The 20,469-nt window shown below is 37.6% G+C and overlaps 1 protein-coding gene across 4 annotated transcripts in view; it reads right to left on the bottom strand.

The window, feature by feature from the left end:
- Positions 1-20,469, bottom strand: part of BMPR1A (bone morphogenetic protein receptor type 1A) — an 85,658-nt gene that overhangs the window by 28,297 nt on the left and 36,892 nt on the right. For 2 of the 4 annotated variants that reach the window (XM_052798850.1, XM_052798851.1), the window contains exon 2: positions 16,694-16,815. The exons of 1 other annotated variant lie outside the window; for it this stretch is intronic. The gene's annotated coding sequence lies outside the window, so the exon portion shown is untranslated. Of the gene's footprint in view, positions 1-1,142; positions 1,245-16,693; positions 16,816-20,469 lie in introns of those variants that run through there. One more of the 4 variants, XM_052798853.1, reaches the window with a different exon arrangement.

Raw genomic sequence — 20,469 nt, 5'->3', positions numbered from 1 at the left:
CGCCAGAGGAAGCCAGGGGCGAGCGCTGGGCCGGGCGCCTGCCGGCCGCCGGCCATGCTCCCTGGCCGCCGCGGCCCCGCCGCAATTACTGCCAGGTGACGGCGGGATGGACACGGAACAACAACAACAACACGCTTTGCGGACGTCCCAAGCGCTCGTAACTTCAGAATACACTTCCTGGCAAGGCAGAGGTAAAAGCAGTGCGGTAACAAAAATATTCGCTCTCTTTAAGCGCTTCCTAATCACAAGAAAGAGGACCAATTCCGACAGCTGACAGGGAACGTTTTTCTAGCTATAAAAACATCAGGCCAGCAACAGAAGTCTGGAAGTATTAGTGCTTTATTCCGTGTTTCAACTACAATGAACTTCAATCCTCAATAAAACACGTGGAAGACGAAAACTTCCAACAGCTTGTATGTAGTAAAACAACAAAGGCTTTATTTACAGTATTATTTTTGCAGTCCATCAAGGAAAAACACCCACTAATAGTCTGTTTAAAGTACGTTTAAAAATAATTTCTGTCTTCTGCATGCAAGTTTCAGTAAGGACTACTACCTATGCTCACTCCGCCACATTTCACAAGCAGGAGTGTTTTAAACTTTCAGAAATTGGTGATCTCGCTCACCAGCTCAGTAAGGTAAGAGAGCACACTGGCACAGGAACTTAACATGCAACGTGTGTTTACCACTGTACTACACAGTATGTTATCAAAAAATCAAGAAGAAATGAGAAAAGAACATTTTAATGCAACTCGCTTCCAATTTCATGGTGATTTTTGTTCAGTGAGACAATTTAAGGTAGCTTTCAAAAATGTTGCCCAAGCCTATTCAAGAATATAACGCTCTCCACTTAGAACCAGTATTTTGTACCTGAATCTTCCTTTCATTAATATTTCATTTCTCACAGATATGTATGTATTAAAATGTAAGTATGTATAAAAACGTATATAAAAACAAGTAATAAAAATGACACTGAGAACAAGTTCTGTTACAATTCCCCATTTAAAAATCATTCTAATTTGAGAATGCTTATCAGCATTTAAAAGAATCTCAAAAATGGAAAGTAAAACGCAGCAAGGCTGCAATTCCCTTCTCTTCCCCTTAAATGCACATATGATGCCTTAATACTGTTACTTGAGTTACCTTTCTGCTGCTGCTACTGTCAGTGTCAAAGTTTGCTCTTTGCCAGGAAAGCCCCGCAGCTGGCTGCACGGCTTGGGCAGACAAGCACTCACCAGCCTTGCTGCGCCCACAGCACTAACGGTAATGTTTCACTGTTGGGCAGGTGAGCTTAAGGCGCTGATGAAAAACTAGCGATTTACAATAAAATATCCCAATATGAACTATGTGAACGGCAGTGTGGACACATGCCCTATTCTACCACCCACACCACAGAAGCAACAAAGCTGTGTCCAAAACATGACGTGGATGGGTTGAGGCAGTTTCTTCAGTCACCACAGTAAAATTCAGCAGAGCTTTCCTGCCACAGCTATCAGAAGAGATTTTAGGCACTTTTTACCCATCCTTTGAACTGTTCTTCCTTTTTCTCACGTAAGTTTCTGAGCTAAACGAACTAAGATAATTAGTTCTCTAATAGCCTATGTTGCTCTTTTGCAGAAAGGGAAACTGTCTGAAAACATTTTGTTCCTAAAAATCAGCTGGCACTCAGCTTGCACTCTGATATAGCTATGTAGTTTCACAGCTTAAAAAAAAGTTTTAGGAAACAGACTAGTTGTTCTAGTGCTTCTAACAAATGCCACACCCCAAAATGACGTAGTTATGACCTTTGTATGAGAATATCTTTCACTAAACACAGAACAAACCACAACAACAAAAAATACATTTGACAAAACTGAAGAGGCTGCAATGACACCTTTTCTGAGCCATTTCTGGATTCCCATTAAAGAGGAAGACTGGCAGCCCTGCTAAGGCACACTAAAGTAAGCAATGGCTGGAATTTCTCCAAAACCTGCCTAATATTAACAGTGTAAAATGACACAACTAAATGACTACTTCAAATGCGTTAAAGCACTAATTAACACCTGGAATGCTACTCTGCCAACAGAGCGATGCTGAAGAAATTCAAATCCATAAGCCAATCAGCTGATTTCAAAGTCCCCAATCTCTCTTTTTCTTTTTTTCTATTGTAGCCATGAAGAAACATTCAACCATAATCTGTTAAAAAGTAATTTATTCATCAGTTGTACCGCCCTATTTGTCTACAGTGTAATTTATTATCTTTCCTAAAAATAGTTTATTGAAGAAAATGCTTTTGTTATTAAAACTGTGTGGGTTTTTTTCTGAACTGGAATTCAGCTGTGAATTCATGGCACTACCATGGCAGTCTAGCCCTACACTCCATATGACTCCAAATATACGCAGCTGAAGTGTGCAAGATTTGTCATATGGTCCAAAATGATTCTGAAAGCAGGGAGTTCAGTGGTAACAGTTCTTTAGATGTGGTTCTGTAATATTTTTAACAGCATGATCCCCAAACCAAATGAGCTGCATTGTCCCGAATTTCAATAAAGAATGATAGTGCTGAACATAAGAACAAAGATAGTATTGCAAAAGGGGAACACATGAAAAAAGAAACGTCAATCTCAGACTTCACAACAATTTGAACATTAAATCCATTTCAACAGACAAGATGTTTCAAAACATTTGCAGCAGTACATACAATACCAAGTAAATGCATTTGCCAAAGCAAAACTGAAAAATATTAAATGTTTCTCCTACATGTAATGGGGGCAAGAAGTGACTTAAGTAACCGTAAGCATATTATGTCAATCACGTGTACAGTTTTGAACACAACTTCGAGGTGGAACAGAATGCCAGAGATAAACTGGATTGTCAGTCTAAGCCAGTATGCAACAACAACTTTTCTATTACAGCTTAAAAAAACCTGATATGGTGCCACAAAGAAAATTATTAATTTGGATGAAGAAAAGAGGGATTGTAAGAACAGTAAAGAATTCACTACAGGGCAGACAACAAGTAGTTTCAAGAACAGAGATTACTAGTGTAGTTCAAATGACATTCAAGGACCTTGATTCTTCAGTCAGCTTGATTCACGAATACTTACCCTTTTCATTAATGAACTAAGCCCAAAAAGCAAAACTTTGATAAACTTGCTGACAAACATGAACTGTCAATTCAGTTGAGTGTTGTTTTTCTGCAGGAAGATTTTGATCACATGAAGAACTCAAGTAACAGAAATGGAACGAAATACAAGAGCATGAAATTGGGAAAGTTACGCATATTGGGAACTCTGAAGCCTTTCTGCTTCACATAGACTAGGAGTTCATGCATAGGAGATAGCTACGTCCAAGGACTCAAGTACCCTAACTGATTATAGAACGTCAGAGACATCCATGTGATGTTGCTGGGAGAAAGAGACAAACACAACTCTCGGATTTCCTAGGGAAATTTCCCAGGGGAAATGGTAAAACACGGACAATGCAGAGACAACATGATTGATAAATTCAGCATATGCCTAGAAGGACTGATAATACTATCTGGAGAACAGGAAAGCCCTATGAATGGAGACAAAAAGGAAAGAAAAATATCAATACAGTGAAAGTTAGCAGGGAAATGATTACTCTTTGAGAATGTAACGTAAGAATAAACACAAGGAAAGACAGACAGCTATTCAACCTGAACAAAATTACTGGTTCAACAACAACTAGGTATGGATTAGCCATTAAAATTTATTTAGATCAGAAATAAGACGACAATTCCTAACCACTGATTAGAAGGTTCTAGGGCAGATTTTTAAACTAAATAGAATCCAAAAACTTAATTAGTCTTTAGTTTACAAAGGCCACCATCTCATGTAGCTGCAGGTGACACGACAGGAGCAGACTCTGTTCCAGGAGAGCCCTTACAACTCCATTTTGTTATTCATAACATAAAAAAAGCTATAGCTAACTTCAGCTTATTCAAAGTCAAATAGTCAGATTTAATCAATTCCATAACAAGAAGAAAGTTTAAATAAAAGTTTCAGATTCTGTACTGTTAATTTTGTCAAATACTAGTACAAGCCTACTTTTAAAATGTGTTTCTATTATTTTATTGCAAGGCATGCCTACACAAATTGTAGAAAAGTGTCATACTGAGACAGCTGAACTAGCTATGCTAAGTGCTGTCAAATATGCTAAGTTAAAAATGCAGGTAAATCCACCACCAAAATCTATGAAGAAACCATACAGTTGACAGAGAAGACTGCTGGCTATTGCAAGCTAGTTGGTTGCATGGCCATCAACAAAAACTATTTCAAATAAGGCCCTATTTGTTTAGGCACTAATCTGTGCAAGCTCACAAAAATAATTCCATTAAATTGCAGATTGTATTAGAATTATTTAAAACTATTAGTGACTGCACAAATCGAAAAGCCAAGAGGTTGTGTAAATTATTTCAATGTTCTTCCTCCTATAAACGGCTACAAAATCTGAAATGTTAAATGAAGCATGTTTGTGGGTCCGTGTGTATTACACACTTCTCAAAAGACTGAAATGAAAAACCTATCTATTTGTAGGACATTTATAACCACGTGTTTATAATGCAGGTACTGGAATGGTGGGTTTGTTCATTCAAAAACCACGAGCCCCTGACAACTGCTTTCTGCAGCAAGAGGCTTCAGAGTCTTAAAAAAGGACTTCTTATTTTTGAGCAGCTGGAAGAAAAGTCACCAAAATCTACCTTGAATACTCTAACAGAAATCTTACGCAAGAAAGATTTCACACTGCTTGCAAATATCAAATGTGTGTACATTACTGCAGAATTTAGAATTTAAATTATGATATATCTGTCTGCTTCATAAACAAAGTTGTTAACCATGAAGAAATTAAAGCCTAGCTGCTCTTTACCATGCCCAGCACAATTAGGTAATTGGGGACGCCACTCATTGGACTCCTGAATGCCCATCTTACTGTTACTCTGGAATCCAATTAACTAACTGCTACAAAGCTTCTGCCATTAAATTAACAGTAATGAAATTCAGTAAAATTATTTTCCCAGTGCCATCAGGTATTCAGACATATTCTAGTGTGTTACAAACATGACACATTCTCTCATTTGAACATATTCAAACAGGATTTCGCTACACATTTTTATTCATCTTGACCCATTTCCACTCTTTTAACTCCATCACTTTGGTGATTAGCTGGCTGAGAGCTTCTGCCCTTAAGACAATTGGCAAAGGAACACCCATGCTCCTTCCATCATAAATGACATCAACTTCTGCTATTCTACCCAGAAGCTATCATTCTTCAATGTTTTTATTATCTATTTATCATTTTTGCTAGTTCCTTACTGTCATACCAGTCTACGTGAACAAGGAGAAAAGTCTCCACATGTAATACATTCCATCTCTAACAAATCCAAACTGGGAACCTTTAAACCTTTTAAAGTTTGTTCACAAAAAAATTACTTAAAGAAAGCCTTTTGTTCACTAAACAGCAAGAGAAGTCATTAAAATTGTTACAAATTTCACACATCACTATTGCAAATATTATGGTCATACTATACCGTGTACAAGACCTATCACATATTTTGGCTCTGAATTACAGTTATTTTATACAAACAATATACCTAGGCTGAAAAAGGGAAAAAGCTGGGCCTCAATCCTGAATATATATTTGCTCACTTTTTTTTTTTTTTTTAAAGTGAACAATGGACCCTAAAATCAGGACCAGTGCCTTTAAAAGTACAAATGCTTTCATAGGAAGGGTTTCTAAAGTGCAACATCCCTTTCAGCACTATAAAGACAACTAATTAATGTTTTCACAACCTTACAGTAATTTTTTTGTAATTTAAGGACAATTGTTCATTAATCTATGTCAACCCCCCCCCCCCCCAACCAAAAAACTGACAGGCTAAGCTTTTATTAGACTTAGATCCCACGGCCTTTGCTTGTTTCTGTTAAACCTATAACCTTTGCCCAATCTACACAAAGAAATTCACAACTACTTTTTCTCTCCAAAGCAAAGGTGACTCATGAAGAGCTCTCCAGAAACTGGGTTTTTGTTTGGTGGTTACAGAGCGTATTTTTCATTTCATGGTGCCTAAGTAAAACAGCCTGTCTTTTTCTGGTTACTGAATTTAATCAATAATAAAGCATACTACACAAACCCATGCTTTTTCCCCGATGTCACTGACATGGGTTTCTCCTACGAGAGGAGGAGCAAGGAATAGAAAACCAAAAGCCCCCCCAGCGCCCTCCTTAGGCCAGCCTGAAGCTCCAGATTCCAGCACACTTTCTGATCCAAACATTTTGCCCACATGAGGGTAGTGTAAGCTAATTTCTGAGGAGGGGCACGTTGCTAAAATCTACATCTCTCACACGGAACGCTGTTTAGAGAAAGTGGTTACTATTTAAAAAACAGATCACTTGAATTTCAATTTTGGTACAAAGAGGAAAATAGCAGCAACGAAGCTGAGACAACTCAATGGGGTTTTGGGGGGTCTGGTTTTTTTAACACGAAGAGTAGACTCCAACGACTTCTCTCCCCCTTCCCCTCACTTCCACCCTTAATTCTTGTTGTCTAGGTAGTAAGGTTTTTCCAAGTCTTCTGGCTAGCTGCCAGCTCCATGAAGTCAGCTGGAGCTCTCCCCTCTGCTCGGGCCCCTCCCCTGAGCAGCCCTAGGCGCCCTGCCTGACATGCTTTTCAAGGCGTGCTAGACTGCCGAGCAGACTTTCTGGCTCCACTTCCATTGTTTGCACGGCCGCTTTGCTCCTTATCCAGAGCGTGGATTAGCATAAGAATACTGTCTTCCCCCTCTGCAAGCCAGCTCCCCTCTAGAAGACCTCTACCCCTTAAGAAGAAACACGGGGTTGGGTTTCTTTTTTTCAGATTTTCTCTTTAAATCCTCTTTTCCTATTCGAGACTTGTAAAACCCAATAAAATAAAGAAAACGCTAAACAAGCAAGGCTGACAGGGCTCAGAAATACCCGATTGCATAGATTAGTAATTACCAAGGTCAACAGAGTCAAGGTGATAATGCTATTCACAGAGCCTTCACTCCTCGCGCTCACGTTGCGGGTATGATTTTAGTTATTAAAGGATATACTTTCCAAACAGAGCAGAGAATAAGTTCTAGGAAAGACTAACAGAAAGGAGACCTTAAACCCCCCTTCCTTTTTTTTTTTATTTACCCCTGGAAGACAGTTTCAATTATTGAGAACAGACAGAAAGCATTACTTACCAACACAACCCCCAGCCAAAAATACAAGCAAACCCCCCCCAAACTGCTAGTAGCGATGCCTTAAACATGGGAATCGCTGCTGCCTACTTACATAACTGCAAATCCTTTCCCGCTGGTATCTGACCAGGACACTATGGTGTCCCTTGTAAAGCAAGTGACATGTGACCTGGTATTAAAAAAGGCCAGCAGAGGAGCATTTCACGAAAAGCAAACTGCTTGCCCTCAAAACGCTTAGAACTGTCAACATGGACATATTTTTTTTTCTGCTACCCATAAGATAACTGCTGTCCAAATTAATTCATACATCATTTTGTGAACGAGATAAAAACATACTTGCAAATGTTACTTCATAAATAAGCCACATAATTTTAAAATCATCAAATTCAGCACATCTCATTGCAATGTGCAGGAGAAAAGCTTTCTTTAACAGTATTTGCTCAATGCATACAAACAGCAGAGACAAGACTGGCAAGTTCAACACCATCGCGATTTGCTAATACAAAATGCTGCTTGGCAAGGTAAGCCTTAATCCTCATTTTTCTCACCTGCTTGCCATGCCCGTAGAAGCACCATACTCTGCTCATAGGAGAAACTCTCAGACTAGCTGTTCTCGCAAATCCCTGTAAATAACACACAGATAATCTCAAAGGAGCCGTATGCCATCAGTCTTCCAAAGAGGTCATTTAATAGCTGGATAGGCCAAATAAATGAAGTAGTAGATGCTGCTCCTTTACACACCTCTAAAACATGGATATGGCAGGGGGAAATTATTATTTAAAGTGTTCTTACTACAGAAGCAGAATTTTAGATACGTACTTTGCAAATTACATTTAACTGTTAAATTTGTTCTTCGTGTTAATTATATTGCCCTTCTAACTTTAAATTGCTGAAACGCGCCCTTTCAACCTCTCTTACAATTCTTTTTAATTATATGAATAGTCAGCTAACAGCTTTTCTGTCATCTGTGAGCCTCGACACTCACCCTAGAAACTCATGTTGGGATATTTTTACGAGGTTACAAGCTCCAGACACAAAACACTAGGAGGTTACCACCTCCACAGCAAGGGCAAGAGAAGCGAGCAAGTATTGTCATTGGCAACTCTAGCATAGCTTAAACCAGAATCAATGGCAGTTTAAATTAATATGCCAGGCTCTGAACAGCAGTGGCTGATGAGCTGGTGCTTGTTTGATACTGCCACAGAGGTAATGACCTCTAGCAAAAGAGCAAGGTGGGCAGCTGGGGGTAGTAACCTCACAAGCAGTGTCACTAGTAACTCCCAGAGCTTTCAAGGAGAACCCTGATACATACAAGCAGGTTAACAAAGCTTCAATAGGCCCAAGCAGAAAAGGAGGGAGAAAAAAAAAAAAGAAAAAAAAAAGGGGAAAAGAAAGGAAAAAAGAATAAACCCCCAAATCCATTGGCAAGTAAATATCTTGTAATGACAACATTCATTATCTTACATAGAACCTGCAAAGTATTCGGTTATTCTCAGTATCATAGAGTGATAAATGCTTATGTATAAAGCATGACATGCTCACACACAGTTATTTCTCAAATACTGGAGATATTAAATTAGATGGGTATATTAAGAAAGTGCTTCCACAGTACAAATAATCTAAAATTAGCTCTATGCTGCATTCAGTTTCTACTTTCATCTGCAATACTTAATTTTTAATTGTGAAGTATGTAAGAAAGTATTATCTCTCTGGGAAAAATTTCCAGGACTCTAGATGTATGTGTCTGAGCTTATCTTACCCTGTTAGTATTCTTCAAGTTTTGCCAAGATGAAAATACATTTTAATGCAGCCCAAAGTTAAACTCTAAGTACATTGTAGATCCGCTTGGTTAAATAACTACAGAAACAACATGGCATGCACATATACACAAACTACTCCTCTTAAGTTTAAACAATGTACTTTCATCAAATATAGCTTCAAAGACATTTCTAAATCCAAACACAGTAATCTTTCAATAAGTAGACAGAGTTCAAAGGTAATGTTTATACTTTAACAGTTATAGTCCCCTATTTTCCTGCACTGAAGTGCTAAAGCAATACTGTTTTTTTTCCACACAAAATTTAAAAACAAAACATACACACAAGAAGCATGACTAGAAAGCCCAATGAGATTAAAATATTAAGAGTTTAGTAGTTTTATTAGTATCTATGCCATTAGTATTCAAGCAATCACACCACTTCTTAGTGCAAAAAGGTTATTTTAAATAAACTTCAGAAAGAAAAGTTTTTCAACAACTGTTGCACAGTAGAGCTAAGAAAAGCAAAACATCAACATGCAAGGTAGCAGTTTGGTTTTTAGATTAAATGAAACTTCACATCCAGCTAATAAAAACCTTAATTTTTTTCATTCAAATCTTTGCTTTTCTCTCCATATTCTAAGAAAGCAACTGAACTAAGACCTAAGGAAACTAAGAAGGTACAGAGATTATACTAGATACTCCTTCTCCTATCAATTTCACTTGCTTTCCTACTTTTTCTCTTTGACCCTTGTGATGTGTGACTTAAACTGCCCATTTTGGCAACACCAATGATGCAGGATGTTTTTCTGAATACGATGGCCTTGCTGTTTCTTTGCCTGATTGTTTACTGATCAGTAGTGGATGGAGGTTCTGTATGTTGCAAAATGTGTGAGAAATTACTCTTGGATAACCTTGCAGTTTCTGAAAAAGATAAGGACTTTAACCCTCTTAGGTAACTTAGTTTAAAAATATCCATATAAATTACGTCAATATAAGCATAGATAATAGAAACACTAACGAGCATTCTTTAGGATAAGATATATCAAACATGCAGAAGATCACACTGCACAGAATCATCCAAGAAGAGTCAAGTAACAAACAAATGAAGACGACTATGGAAGACCACCAGAAGACTCCTGAAAACCACCAGAGACCTTCAATGCACCTATGTAAAGGACATTTACATATGCTAATACTTTCCCGGAAAACTAATGAATATGTATAACATTTCTCGGAAATCTAGTGAATATGTAAAACATGTACTTAACCTACACAATTAGGCCTGACGGTGTGCACGATAGGTAGAGCAATCCCCCGTGCACCCAGCGCTACAATAAAGAATGCCTGCTTTCTAAAACTCCAAAATCGAGTCTTAAAGAGTTTCTTTGACCGACTTTTTCAGTATAACCAAAATGCTTGTTCTGGTGGATGTAGCAGCAAGGCCCACTTTTTCTTCCCTAAAGCAAGTATTTGACCACATCTCATCCTACCTAAACATTTTCCTTACCCTAAATTCATACTAAAGCGCTCAAGTAACTTTTTCCATCATCCTTGCTTCACCAGTCATTCTCAAGCTATGTACTTTTTTTTCCCCGATTCTCTCCATCCCACTGTGGGGGTGGTATGGGCGAGCGAGCGAGTGCCTGTGTGGTGCTTTGTTGCTGGCTGGGGTTAAACCACAACAACTTGCTTTACTTTTCCTCAAACTACCTTATCTTCCCTTTTTTCCTGTTAGCTTGCTCTTCAGGTTATTAATAAATACAACTGAAGTATTACTACTTTTTGGCATATAGTTGCCTCACCTATCTTTTTTTTCTTTTTCCACCAGAATATTGTTATTCTGTTTTCTTACTCATTTTCCAAGCAACTTCTGCTTATTTCTAACTATAACTAGAAAACTTACTAGCAGCCTAAGACTTTAAGTGGTGTGTACAGTTTAAGACTTTGTGCACTTGCACACAGTAGTGGAGCCAGTGTTTTACATCTGTTCTTCCCTATACATATCAAGCACACCAGCCTAATTAGAATTAGAAATAACTACGCCAGTATCACATCAAGTCAGTGTGCTTTGTCATGAACTGAAGAAAAAAATACTGGTTTTTTTTTTTAGTTAACTTGTACCATCAACAAGTTATCTTCCATTCTATAGTATTAACAGATTTCCCTGTTTTCCAAAAATGGCAAAATATTTAAATTAAGTGTCATATGACTAACCAATTCATGATTATTTACTTCCTAATTATTCAGATTATTTTTCACCATAGGTATTTTAACAAAGAAAAATTTCAGAACAGAACATTTAAGTTTTAAAAGATTCAAATTATTACTCAAGATCCTGAAATTCCTGTACTGTGTTGTAAATGGAAAACATACATATTTTAAGGACGTGATAGAAGTATGCCCTCTTCACCTAGACTTGGCTATAGTACACATTTAATTTTTGTTAAAGGATATTACATATCTGGATTACAAGAAAACTAGCAAGTTTCTATCACACTGTTTTTTATGAAGATTAAGGATATTATACAAGGATGTTTATCTAAATCAATCTTAGGTTTTGTTAAGTTAACAGGTAGCTGTTTATTATTTTAAAATACATTTTAACTGGATCCCTAGATTTATCTCCATGCAATTCCGTACCAATTACAACACCTCAGAAACATTTCACATAACATTTCATGAAACTTATCATAACATCATAACCTTGGAACCTCTGGAGAAGGACAGTGTTAACTTTTAAACCTAGCTCAGGGGAACCTAGTCCATAACTGACTTCTTAAGACTACTTAAATACTTCTTTCTGATGGTACTATTTTGATCTGCTTGGTTTTGCCTCAAGGCGGGGGGGGGGGGGGGGGGAAGAAAAGCAATTCTTGAAAAGCAAACAAAAACAATCCCTGTGTTAATGTTTAGTAGATAACCACATCTTACCATTCTTAATCTAAACATTAAGTCAACACATAAGCAAAAAAGAAAATCTGGTATGTTTCTAATTACATATCCATGTTACAATAATCTGATTGTAGAATACATTCCTATCAATACAAACATCTTTAGACTGTACTGTGAATGCATTTCCTGTATACTTTTCTCACCATAAGTTCTTGAATTAGTTCTCTATCCTACCGCATAAAATTCCCATCCTCAGACAAAAGTAAAATACAAAATTTAGCCTCTTCTTACTACATAGGAACTTGCCCAGATTTCTTTGAGATATGTTACCCACTACTCTTTCAACAGGAACTTCTGAGCCAGACAGAGGCAACATAAAAACTGTAAAATGAAGCGATTCTTGGACAGCTTAACTCAACCTTCCTGAATTTGACAGTCCTGGCCTAACAATAGGGAAGGCTCCTGTTTTATGCCATCTGAGATTGAGATGGTCACACTACTGGAACAACCTGGGCTAAGCCAGGCCAAATGGAGGTAAGGAGAGCACTGTTAGGAGGATACTGGTCAAACTACCAGCAAAACGTGTGACAGCATGCCGCAGAACAGAGCAGCTCTGGAGTGGAATCACTGGCACTTCCTGTTTTGATCAACTGATTCAAAAGACGACACAGACTTCTGGTTACTCCACTCCTGGAAAATGCTTTGAGCACACTGACCTGCATTTCCCATTTGTGGTTTGAGCCTGAAGTGGCTCTGCCTGTTTGTTATGGAATTAACTCCTAGCAAATAGTTTGCCACCAAGGAAATTCAGTGGCAGCTAACCCAACCTTACAGAATAATTGCTTCCTAACTGAATGGAGGAGATCTTACACAGTTTGATGGTTAATAAGAAAACCATTGCAGGAACACCACCTCGTCACTGGCAGATTTCGTTCTGAAACACTTGGCACGTGTTCCTGGCTACTGAACAAACAGGCTCCATTCACATGGGAAGAGATGGTTCTACCTCCACTGGTTTGGAAGGAGACAGAAAGATGAGAACTCTACAGACACTAGAAGCTGAAAAGTAGGAAGTTATTCCTAAACTGTCAACTACAGTTACCCGTTCAGTAGTTGTACGTTAGAGGTCTTTAATCTCCCTCTAGCTGATGCCTTGCTGCAGGCAAGTCAAACTAAGGAAGTATTTTACATTTTAAGGCGTGGCAGGGGGGTGGGGGGTCATGCGAATCCAGTTTTCAATACCCCAAAGAAAACAAAATAATCATACAACCAAAATCTTTATGGTAAATAAAGAGACAACATGATACAGGAGACCAGTTGCAGAAGGTAATTCAGCATACATAGCTATATTGATTAGGTATAATATACTAAACTGTATTTCTGTAGTTCCATCACACTAGAAATGCTAAAGACTTGCACAAATTCACAGTTGCAATTAAAAGACAGACAATTACACTACTAAGATGTAAGGAAATTTTACACTGTCTCAAAAAATAGAGTAGAACTAGCAAAAGTACAATGAAGGGCCGTATTACAGAGAGATTCCATATTAAAGAAAGATTAAAATAAAGCTTCTTGGGAATTGAGAGATGTATAATACTCTTCATTCAACCTTAACATGGAGGAGATGACCAGAGAGATTTAATCACAATTTTTCTCTGTATACCACCAAGGAACCAACAAATAAATTATCAGGCAGCAGTTTTAGATGCAAACAAAATGCATCCTTTGTATATAACAAACATTTAAAACCAAAGCACTCGCTTTCACAGGGTTTTGTGAGTGTCAAAATCATAAATGGGCTCAAAAGACACCTGAAAGCAGGTCAGGCTATAAAACACACCACCAGGGATCTGTCGCTTGGGAAGTACATAAAATGTCTGATCAACGTCTAGGATGATGCACTCTGTCCACATCCAGTATTTATAGTTTTTCCCTCTTTTGGCCTTGGTAACCTTATTTTTTTTGTCTTTGTCACCTTGCTATTGAAATTCAAGTATAAAGGTATGAAAACATAGGAACACAAATGATCAGCAAAATGACTTGGTTTTATTTGGTTCTGATAAGCTCCCTTCTTGCCATTTGTGTGCTTGTTGACTTACAAGCCCATAATCCTTAGTAAAAACAGGGCAAGCTGTGTCAAGGTAGGGAAATTTCATGGTGGAGTGGTGTTGCCATTTATTTCTTGCCAGATCAGCTACTTACATACAGGGAAAACATAAAACAAGCTCCTTCCCCAATCATTCATTGCTAATGGTATTACTATTTAAAAAAACAGTGGACAAGAAGGGAAAAAAGGTAACTTGTGAAGGGGGGGACACAGGGTGTTGGGTTTGTTTTGGTTTCCCCTTTTCAAAAAGATACTGCATCCAGAGTTTTCAATCGAACTGTATATGCTTATGCCCTGCCACCTGACACCGGAAAGGTTTTACCCAGCTGTATCAGCAAAATAAGAAGTATCAGCAAAAAAAGCCCTTCTCTTTTTCCCCTCTCTGTAACAGAAGGGCATCCACCCATTTTTCAGTTCATTTCAATTCAGGATAGCATATCAAAGACACTTAAGAGGGAAACATGTATGGTATCTAGAAGACATACTAATTAGCATTTATTGGTATTCTTTATTCAGAGAGCTCACCTATACATGGCATCTCCAAGCATTACCCTTCCCCTCAAATCTCTTACATGAAAGGAGGGAGATTTTTCATTAATAAAGCTTACAACACTACTCCTCTAAATACTGCATCAGCTCTAAATGCTTTGGGAGTGGGATCATTGAGAACAGAGGGCAGAGTGATGGAAAAAACTGTTTTATGATGACCCATTCTCTACCCTCTACCATTCTCTAATCCTATAAAACCCTGAGATCTACCCAAACACAGATTATCCTTTCACTTTAGCATATTGATCACTCTTCTAAATGACTGATGTGGTTCTAGTGTCCACAGAAGACCATATAGGTTAATGAAGCTATTTAATGCTACTAATAGGTCTTAAAATACAGTCTTCTATCAGTATGCATGTTTCCCAAACACTTAATCTCAATTTTGAAATTTGCTTGGAATTACAAGCCTGAGAATAGAAACTGTTCTTCCAATAGACAAAAGAGTGATCTTTCAAGACAGCTGCTCATCTGCAGAGTCCTCTATTGATAAATAATTTGAGAACTGTTATTTGTTGTTCAACTGTCCCTCTCATTGGAGGAGAAATGAACTGCTCCTCTCCTCAGGAAGAAAAAAAAGGAAGAAATTAGTTCTTGGTTTTGTAGCAGTACAAAGTCTGTAATTTTCAGCACTGACTCCAAGTCCTTTAGTTTTTAGTAGGACTCAAGTATTTTAAATCTATGCTAACTGTTGCTTTGTTTGCAAGATGCATAGTACAACTGGCCTTTGAATTAATCCAACATCTTTTTAGGAATATGTGATTGAATGAGAAGAAATAGCACTTGCCCGTCTTCTTGTCTTGTCAGGCATAAAATAACCTGAGTAAACTAGGAAGGTGAAGGAAGCTAACATACATCATCAAGACATGCATTCAGCACGTAGACCAGATAACCATCTTCCTCACCTGAAGTAGTGTAGATTGACTACAAACATTTCACTTGTCAACATGAGTTCCAACTTTATAGCTTTGTGAATTTGTTTATGGTGTACAGAAAGTTACAGGTTTTGAGCAATAAGTCAGCTAAAGATAAAATATGCGTTAGCTGAATTCAATGCTGATCTTTCCCTTGGAATTGTTTCTTTAAAATTTAACCTCCAAAAGAGGGTACGTGCTTCTCTCTGTCAGACAAATGTATTAATGTCAAATATATGTCAAGATTCCTTGGCTGATCTCCGTAAGTCAGAAGCACAGTCCTGTTGTAAGTAAAGTTTCTGTTTTCTTGAAAAGGGGTTCAACATCTATTTGTAACAGTGGCCAAAATCTGCAAGATAACATAATCCGAGACACAAACTTCTGCTGAGAACAAGCAGATGACGACTGGTGAAACCTGCTAGTCTAAGTCTCTGAAGTTGTCCCACCTGTTACAGAGACCCCATTTCTAACACAAATGGGAAAAAGTGAGAAGGGCCAACAGCATCACAGCTTAAAAACCACTGTATGTGGACACTGCCTCAGCTCTAGTTAAGCAAAACTGGAACAGTGAGAAGCTAGATGTAGGAGGGCCAGTGCTCACTATCTGTTTTTTAAACAGATTTAATGTTGCAGAAGAGAACTCTCAAATATGTCAGAAATCTAACATTTCAAGGAATATTCCACTTAGCCTCTTGGTTACATAAAGGAAAAAAAAAAACTTTAGACACCACAAAGCAAACTATGAACCAAATGCCCCCGTAACTCATAATCAATCACAGGAATGCCTTTAAGATATCGAGGCAGTGGAATTTAGTATTAAAAAAACCCCATAACATTTTATTAATAGCAATAATAATAAAAAAACCCAGCATAATAACATTTTGTACCAATCACTGTGCCGGGAGACAAGATGCCCAGCAGGCATGTAACTTAGTTGTGTTACCAGTCCTCGTATTTCAACTAAAGCATTAGTAACAACCATGACCAGACAGATTGTACCAAACAAAATTTGTCTGATATGGTAACTGTTTTCCAATGTATCTTTCTACAACAAATGTCTCTGTAGTTGAGGCTGTTTTGTCTTTTTTCATAACTGAAACATGGACAGAGAGTAGATCAAGCAGCTGTTTCAGCATGGTATTAAAGACTGCCACTAGCATAAAAAAAGAAGGCTCAGAAATGTTTGTAAGAAAGATATGGTTACTGCTTATCATATGCTTTTTACCCTGAAATACTTGAAATAAAATTTTGCATGCATTAACCTTACCTCAGAATTACAAAACTGAATGAAACTGTATTGTACTTCAAGCTTCCTCCAGACTGTTTTCATCTGTACTTCCACTTCATTAGTTCAAAGGTGATATTACGGAAATGCATATTTCTATTAATCTGTAAAACAGGAAGAGAATTTGACTTAAGATATCTAAAGAAACTGTATTGATAGTTTACAGTACATAATGTGAACTGCACATTGCAGATACTGGTATCTGGAATTATGGAAGCCATCTGCTATTATGAACTGGTCCTAGCTAAAAAAAACTTCTTAGCCTCCTGCGTTTCTAATAGTTGCATGGTTGCAGTATATTTGTAAAATACTGATACTAAAAAGCATTTAAAATAATTTATATTATTCACATATATACGTCAAAAATAAAAACTAAAAAAAAATATTTCTATCCTTTAGATACAGGTTTGTCTTAGAGGAACAGTGATGTCAGGGAAGAAGGGTGTTAAAAATCTCTGTAGATAGTTTTCCTATGAAAATAAGCCTTTCTGATCTCTCCCAGTAACTCCTGGATTCACGTGGTCTATACCAGCCAGATTTGCAAGTGTCCAGATAGCAGGTTTCTCCAATTTTTTAATTTTATTTTTTTTAAACAGGCAGCAGACTAGACAAAGGACACATTGTTGGCAACACCAATGGAAAAAGCAAACAAACAATGCACAAGTCAATCTTTATTAAACACTGGAGAATCTGTAAGACTGCAGCTTCAGAACAAAAAACCACTGGTGTCACCCCATTAGTTCCACTACACAAGGAACTGCAATATACCGAGAAATAATCAATAGGTTTATTGTAGCTGCACACAGGCATGATTACTCCTGGGAAGAAAAAGCAAGTCAAGAATTTGGAAAAAAGTCCTGGCAATACAGTGGGTTTGATTTTTTGTTTGTGTTTTTGAACTGGCATACATCCAAGCATTAGAGAAAAGCACAGCACAGGCTCTTACCTGGCACTCTTAACAATTGTGAGCAAGCCTGACTTGTGTCAAGTCCCAAAGTTTTCAAATGCATTGTGGATAGCTAAGTTGGGTTTATCAGCCTTACTACTTAGATTCCATCTTCAGTATGTGCCACCTATTGCCAACTCTTCCCATTTTGTCACAGTGTCACAATATTTTAATGTTTCCATCATCCAAAGCTTTCAAAAAGATCATATAAGAATTTTATCATTTAGAAGTCCCAGTCTTATGACTGCAGACATAACCTTAAAAATAACACAAAGGCTCAAACACCAGTAATCCAGCTATACTGTTAAAAAACATACAGCCAATCTTACAGTGTAGAGATTTAATGAGTTATTTTTGAATGTCAAGGCCAACAGTACTGTGAATAGGGTTGGACAAACCATGTGCCTGCACTATTTCCAACAGAGGAAGAGTTTCAGCACCCACTTTCCTTCTCTTTTCCTTTCTAAGCACCATAAAGACCTTTACCATTACAAGGTCAGAATACTTCTGTCCCCATGTCAATTTATAAGCACTGTTCCTCACACACTGAGGTTTAATAGTCTTGGTAATAAATAATAAATTTGTGTAAAATGGTAACCTGAAACCATCCTGAATATCAGATAGCACCAGTTCTTAAAGACAACTGTCTCCACTGAGCAGACAGGCTGACACTTGACTGTTATTTCTTCCATGGTAAAACTGAAAAAACATTCTTGCCATGCAAGAGTATTTGTGGAGATTGTTTTCTCTTTTTTGAAGTAAGCTTGTAAAGAACCTGAAAAATATATCCATCTCTTTCTCTATAATCAAAGAACTTGAGTTCATCTTCTGTTGGACTCCAAAAGAAACAACTATAAACAGGAAAAGGTTGATGTGTTTTCTGTTTTTACAATACCTCCAATCCCCCTGTATCTAGTATCTGATTTATGCAAAGTCCTCTTTGTATTATTTAAAGAGGCTGCTTTATAAGGGTAAAGACATTTCTGAACAATGCTGGTCTTTTTTGTTTTGTTTTTAAAATGATGTCCTCTTGATATTTTTTGCAAACTCCCAAATTGATGAAATTCTTAGTAACTGTTAATTTTTGTAAGCATTCATTGCATTTCCTGATCCCACTCCCATGTATCTGATACCCAAGCTCTCTTACGAAACAAAATTATTTTAGTGAACTTCCTGACCTGCACAACTCTAGATATGTCTACATTAGCATTTTAATTCAAATCAAGACTGCGCTTTTGAAGTCAATCTCCCAAACAACCCTATTTTCCTTGCTTTGCTTTACATTGCAAAGCAGTCTCCAAGTACATGAAGCAGATTTCTTTTGAATAAAACTAGGTCAGAGAATGAGCTTCAGGTGTGCATTCTATACACTCCAACCACTAACAGGAATTCAGCCACAGAATCAAATGAGGACCAGCTTGAAATAAAACTCTCACAACCTGTATAGCATGGATGCCAGGTTCTCAGCACCTGACAGTCTGATCCTATTACACCACACTGCTTGGTAACATGGACACAGCCTCTTTTATGACTTACTGAATTTTTGTGTCAGTTCCAAATTCATCTCTCCCTTTTTTAAAAGGGGTACTACAAAACCTCCATCAGAGGTGGAACTGAAGTTAATGGTAATTATTAATTTATGCAAGTGACATCACTATGTTACTATTTCTTCCATGTCTTCATCAGCATGAGATGCTACTTAAGAACATACTTAATTTTATAAAAATCCATTGACTTAAATATTTATTTTATACAGTTATCCAACATGCATAATTATTAATGGATTAGTTTTTAAAAATGTTTAGTGTCATTCTTGATGGTATCTTCCAGAGAAGGGGTATCAAGAACAAAATAAAACTACTGAATAAATTATTTGCACAACTCCACCTTCACTTTATTAGAACTTGGTCTACTACAATGACTACAAGAAGCACAAACAAATTCAAAAGTACAGACCCTCACAGTGCTTGTCACTAGTTACATATTAATTCCAGATCTATCTGGGAATTTTTCTAAGTTTTAAGATTAAATTTGGGATCTTCATATACTATTAAGTCAGAAATATCAGCACCCAATCTGGAAAAAGAAAAATCTGAATTACATTAATACACTAATTACTGAGTTAGATCCAGAGAACTGTAAATTTTCTGCCATTGGCAGGTCCCAGGGAACAGTCAGAATATCTAAGCTGAGCTGATCTAAGCCTCATTCTGGGGGGGGGGGGGGGGGGAAAGGGCTACCCTGCTAGCACAGGGCAGAGGGCAGGAGCCAACAGCCATGAGCAGGACAGACATACAGCAGGGACTTGAAGTGGGCAAAACTCAAGTCAGACTGACTCACCTAGAGGAGGAAACTGTACTGTGGATTCCTTTTTCTTGTCTTCCCACTTATCTCTAGATCCTCCTTCCCTTTGCATTACCTCCAGTTCCTCCAGCTCCAGGGCCACATCCAACTCATTTCCTCACCCTTCTCTTTTGAAGCAAAAAACGTTCACAGCACTTGACTCCCCCTGCGCTCTGTTCCTCCAGTTCATTCCCCTTTGCCCCAACTGCCTCACCAGTTTTCAGCCCAATTACTTTATCTATCTTAAATTATCTCTTCCTCCTGAAAGCATCTTGTTACTTGTTACCGTTGGGGAAATAGGCCAAAATTTGAAAATTGCCCTTTATTTTGAATTTAAAAAAAACCCCAAACCAACCAAATTCAGTGTGAATTAGAAATTTTACAGCAGAATAAGGCACCAGAGGTAGATGAAGGGCATTCCTGATGTGGCTATAAACATGCAGTACCCTGACAAATCTATAGCTGAATA

Source organism: Harpia harpyja, chromosome 10 (genome assembly GCF_026419915.1).
Source record: "Harpia harpyja isolate bHarHar1 chromosome 10, bHarHar1 primary haplotype, whole genome shotgun sequence".
In the NCBI taxonomy this organism is placed as follows: domain Eukaryota; kingdom Metazoa; phylum Chordata; class Aves; order Accipitriformes; family Accipitridae; genus Harpia; species Harpia harpyja.
This window is presented reverse-complemented; position numbering and strand designations above follow the sequence as displayed.